The sequence below is a fragment of the Vidua macroura genome, chromosome 10 (assembly GCF_024509145.1).
Source record: "Vidua macroura isolate BioBank_ID:100142 chromosome 10, ASM2450914v1, whole genome shotgun sequence".
NCBI lineage: Eukaryota > Metazoa > Chordata > Aves > Passeriformes > Viduidae > Vidua > Vidua macroura.
In genome coordinates, this window is record NC_071580.1 from 11133934 (window position 1) to 11140044 (window position 6111).

A 6111-nucleotide genomic window follows, 5' to 3' on the forward strand; every position below is an offset into this window, starting at 1 on the left:
GTTGTTTGTTTTGTTTTTTAAACTTTTTAAAAGCCCCATCAGAAATGTGTTTTCTGTGGGTCTTTGGGGCAGGAGAGCTGACACTGCTGATGCTCTCTGCCAGGTCAAGGAAACTTGGGAAAATTTTTTGGTCTGCTTCCAGGGCTGTGTCCCTGCTGCCCTGCTCCTTCAGAGACACAGTGGGAAGGAGATGGAGGGTGAACACACCCCAGAGCTCTGCCCAAAGGCAGAGCTGTGTTCAGTGACTGCTCCACTGCACACATCCCCACTCCTGCCCAGAGAGGCAAATGCTCCCTCAGCCTCCCCGAGGGAGGAGAGATGCTGCAAGCAGCCTCAGCCCTGCTCACCCAGCTCAGAGATGCTCCTGGGGAGGAGGTACCCAGCAAAGGCATCAACTCTGAATCAAAAACTCCCCAGCCTATGCAGCCAGCACATTATCCCTCCCCACAAACTCTCAGGGATGCCTGCCAGCCTCTTGCTGCTGTTTTCCATAGCTTTTTCTGAGCACAAAGGTTATTTCTTGCTGTGAAGATTTCTTTCTTGTTTAGCAGAGAAGAAATGTAGGTGTAATTACAAATCTCAGATCACTGATTTCTCCTGTTCAGTGATTGAGGAGAATTCTGGGCCTTTGTCCTAAATGGCCTTCAGTTTGTTTTAAGGTGGTGGGAGCTGTTTTGTGACTTGCAACACGTGGGTCACACCAAGCAGTGGCTCAGTGGGCACTGAATGTCTATACCCACTGAATATCAAAGATTTGTTTCTTTGGGCCCTCCAGGCCTGTGTTCCTCCTTGGGGTACACAAATAGAGCACAAATACTGCCTTAACTCATCCTCCTCAAATACACTTCACATGCAAAGAGTTTATGTACAAATATTCTTTGCATATCAAGAATTTTGCATCAACACTTTTGAGCCTCTCTTCTTCAGTATCTGCATAGAATAAGAGTTAATGCCTTAATCATACTTCTGTTCTAGCCAAACTCTGTGGTAGGTTTTGAGGACCTATCTCCTGCACAAGAGGGCCAGGAAAAGGTCACAGCAACTCTTAGTTTTGCTGGGTTAATGTTTTGTAACCAGTCCAGTACTACATTGCTTCATTATTCAAATTCTGCTGACAGTCTAGCTGATGTTTTGATCAGCTGTTAATATTTAATTGTTAATTCCTGTTTGATTTAATACTGACACTGGTTTCATGACTGCAGGATTCACTCCTCATTAGCTCATTATCAGGTTACAATGCAGATCTATTCTAGTTTAATTGTATATTCATTAGCAAGAAACCTCCCAGAAAGTAAACAGGACTTATTTTTTTCTTTCAAAATCACAACCAGTCCCTAAGGCTAAGGATGTATCAGGTAAGCTCAGTTATTAAGTATTTCCTTAATACCTACCTGCATTCCATTCAGTAGCAGCTCACTAGGAATGACAATAGACTGATTTTCCCCTCTTGATGGCCATTGTTGGCTTACCAAGGCTTTTTGCTCAATTGCAATTTCCAGCTGAGCTGAGGCCGAACATTTAATCCATCACTTCCAACAGCTTTTTAGGTTTCTCCATATTTTCACTAGCTTACAATGGGCATTTTTCTATGTTTGGGCACTTTTCTATGTTTGGGCACCTCTGTCCTCATTTTCCAGGGCATAGGGAGAGTCAGGGATTTAGCTGAGAGCTGGGAGTATCACCTTTCCTGCCTGTGTGCCTGCCCCAGGGTGCTTCCTTGAACTGAGGCTCCCTATTGTCCTCTCCCCTGACATCTCCGTGCCCTCTGCCAGGGATCTGGCTGGTTGCAGGTTATGGAAAATAGTAAAGTGTTTAGGTAACATCTTTGCTAAGTTGATTCCATGCCTTACAGATAACTATTGATTTCCCATTTTGATACAGGCAAGTGAGGGAGATAAAATAATGACACCTGCAATGGCTGTCCTTTTCTGCCTGCAGCATTTTGTCCTCTCCCTGCCTAGATCAGCCTTGCTCATGAGGGCTTTTAACATCTCCAGCTGTAATTAGTGCTCACTCTTACTGTGACCTTGTGAACTAGGCTGTCTCCTACTGCAGCTGCATCAATGTTTCCCAGGATATGGATTTCCTGCCTTTTCACAGACATTGCCATGTGATTTTGGTGTGAATTCAGTGGATGCGAACAATTATTTCCAGTAGACAGGAGCAGCAGTGCAGAACTGTGCTTTTCTTACACGTGTAACATCAGTGGGGTATAATAAACACAATTGCCTTTGAGTGTCGCGTCTCTCTAACCCGCATCCAGGTTTTGCTCAGAAGGTGTTTTGCCAAGTGACCTGCTTTGACTCCTGTGAAGGGAATCACTGCTCGCCTGCAAGGACACACAAAAGGCAGCAGCAGAAATAGGACCAGCCCTTGGGCATGGGGGATTGATTTTGGAGGCTGCCTAGACCTTCTCTGGTAGCTGCAAAGCTCAGACCCCAGTGTACACCTGCAGCAATGCATCTTCAGCAGCTGAAGACTTTGTCTCTGCTTAGACACATCTACTTAGAGTCATTTCCTAAACTTTCCAGGAGAGAAAAGTAAAATTCCACCAAGAATGGAAGGTTTTCTCTCTCAGCTGGGGCCGGACTCCTACAGTTTGCTCTTCTGCATCTGTTAAATATTGTGGGCAAGTGATTAATGACCGAAATACTCTGTCCAACCGCTGTTACGGCAGCGAGAACTATTTTCTCCTTGTAGCTGCTGGGTTCCTGCTGTAAAATGCCTTTGAGCAAGGAAGAAAAGAGCCAGAATTGTGCCATCTAGTGACCCAAAGAGAGCGGGCATCTGTCCCCAGCCCTGTCCTCATCCTCCCTGTGCAAAAATCTTCAGCCCATAACGCAGAATTTTGGATGACAATTAAAAAAAAATTAATGAGCATATAAATTATTTTCCCATATTTCATGTCCAACCCTCCTGGCATTCCAAACTGATGCCCTGTTATGGCTCAGCTACCTCTGGTTTTGCTCTATTTTGCCTGAGAGCCACTTTATGACTTTATAATTCAGCTCTTAATCTGCAGACATGAGAGTCCAGCCATGTGCCTCACCACACTCCCTTTGTCTTTTGCTTGGTCACCAAGCAATTGGCTCCTCTGCACCACTCCCATTTTCCCCCTCAAGTCTTGCTGATGCCAAGTTCCCCCAGAAACACATCTGCCTTCTAGTGTTTTCTGCTTTTTTCTAGAGCTGTTTGCCATTTCTTCTTAAAGTCAGCAGGAAGTGTAAATCAGAGGATGAGTGGCAGCCAGAGAGTCACAGCAGGACAAGTGCTTTTCCAAGGTGAACCCTATTCCTAAGGTGATGAATTATAAGCAAATGGTTCTTCTTTCTTTGCAATTCTGGAAACATCAGCCAAACTGCTTTAACGGTCCTCATTAAGAGCTGAGTACTTATAAAAATATCAATTACCCAGCAAAATCTCGGCTTGTGTAAGACTGGGAACGCAGGTCTGGAGAAACCTTGTCTGTTCTGCTGGAGAACACAGGAGTGAGGTGGCAAGCTGGGAGAAGCAGCTTCCATTGGGAATAATAAGTTGGTGGAGCCACCCAAAATGTTTTTGTAGAAGAAAGAAACCCATCCTCTTCTCCATTCCAGTGATCAGGAAGCCAAGGGCCAGGGCCCTGAGCCCCTTCTCAGGGTACTTCCCTTCCTTACCCCAAGCCAGCAGCAATATTAGTTTATGTCTTCCCCACAGCAGCTCTACATGAGCTCTTTCTTGCAGATACCTCCTGGCTTCCAGCAGTTTTTGGAAGCTCCTGTGGCTCCTGTCATGTTGCACAGGTACCACAGCACACAGGTTCTCCCACGCTGGTGACTCCAGATGGAGCTTGATTTTGTGACAGCCACTAGCTTACTTTACTGTGAGCCACTTGTCGCAGTTCTGATGGAAAAATTTGATTCCTTTTGTGCATAATTAAAGCGCCTCAACATGAAACTGAATGCACTTGAATGCACACAAGCAGCAGGGGAACAAACCCCTTCCCTCGAATGTTTTGTGTGCTGGAAGTCTTGCTTGCCCTCTGTTGGGTGGCTAGGGAAGGATTTAGCACCTCGGGAATCACAGGTCCTGGAGAAAGAGGGATGCAGAGGGAGTGGAGGCATTGAAACCTGAGCAGTCCTTGCTTGTTAACCTCTCCAGCCATCTGATTAGAAGGTGACATTCAGTGAAATTAAAGGCAGCAATTTATTTAGAGCCAAGCCATTAATAAACAGGAGGCAGTAATGTTTTATGCAGCACATAATGCAGACAACCTGTGGAGTTCTCTGCCATGAAGGGGTCACTGAAGCTAACAGTGTGTAGGTGGGAATCAAGTGACAGCTGATTTAATGCCCACTAACAGGCTATGCAAGCTGCAGTGACAAACATAATCAAATCTCATGCTTCAGGGCATAAATTGAAGGGGTTGAGTGGTGGAAGCAGTTATGTACATGAAAGATCTCATCCTGAGAGGTGCTGATTACCTGCAATCTTACCAAGATCAGCCAGCAAAAGGACACTCAGAAGTTGCTCGATTTCTCCCCTGGCTGAGTCTGTACTTGCTAATTTTCCTTATTAATAAACCCAGTAATATTTTAGCCTGCTGGCACAAACATTCATTTGGCTACAAGTGACATTTATTTCCTTTCACACAAGAGTCAAACATTAAAGCTGCTTCTAAAAAAAGATTTTAGGGAGATAATTTGCAGTGGTTTTGGCAAATATTTTTTTCTCAAAATAAGTTGTAATGCTTTATCTAACAAATGTACTTACATAGAATCATTATAAGAATATGATAACCTTTAGTGCATTTATCTTCCCAGTTTCCTTCCTGAGCACGGGAACTGGTGCTAACCTCACTCTACAGGTGGGGAGGTGCTCCATGAGGCAGCCTGTGAGCTCCCATTAATCTTTTGGGATTTTAATCCCAGATGGACCCAGCTGCCCAAATTGGGCTCATGGCTCCATGGAGTACAGAGCACGGGACCAGGGCTGACATTACCTTCTGCAGCAGGAGAGGTCTGGCTGCACCCCAAGCCCTTGCCACTGAGAGAGCAGAGGCAGAGAGGTCAGACAGGCTGAATTCAGCCTTCAGTGACCTGCCCACGACAAACAAAGGGCAATCTTTGCTTTCATCTGGAATCCAGCTAAGGGGAAAATTCAGCATCTTTCTTCAGTAATTTGAGAACTAGTTAGGCTAATACTTCCAAGGAATGACTTTGGTTGAGCTGATCCTGCTTGGGCACAAGGCAGTCTGGATGGCTTCTTAAAGTATTTTTCCATCCTGTCTGCAGTGATCACCTCAAAGAAAATGGCATTCTTTATCCTAATAGATTTCTCTAGCTAAGTACTAAGTACCTAAGACCCTAATTCATGTCTGTGTGGAACTTCCACGTGGGTTCTGGGCCATTCAATGCCTTCTGGTCTGCAATGCTATGGCAAGAGTAGCTGAGAACAGTCATAATGAAATTAAGAACAGCTCAAATGAGCAAACTCACTTTTTTTTTTTAAGGCTCTGTAACCAGCTCCTGCCACTGTTACTCCTACATAATGCCTGTCTCTTGTTTTCTCTTCCCTGGCCATAAATTTGCTGCCTTTTGCACTAGACAAATCTGATATGCTGTGCTAAACATTTTAAATGTGGCAAATGATCTTTCATCACAGAGTGGCATGATTGCATTGCAATGTATTAGAACAACATGACTTTGCCAGAGGGTGTTTCTTGGCACAGTGCCGAGTGAAGGAGGCAGCCCAAGCTTGAGAAGAAACTACCAAGTCATTTATCAAGATTTGGTCCTAAAATACATGGGGTTGCACCAGCTCAAGCAGCCTTAGAGAGATAAATCTAGAGGCTGAGCCAGAAACCCCAAATGCAGACAGGCCTTTGAAGAAGTTTCTTGAAATCCAGAGATATCAAAATGTCAAGCTGAACTCCTATGACAGATTCAACACAAACTTTTGGCATTTATTCTGTTGGATTTAGTCTTGTCTTTCAGGTTCAGATGAAATATGTGCTGCTTTTCAGTCTCTCAGCCAGCCTGTGGAAATGGCTGATTTGATCTCACACCCCTTTGGCACGATGGAAGATCTCTGATGAACCAAGTAGGATCACTGAAAGCCAACATGTGGTGT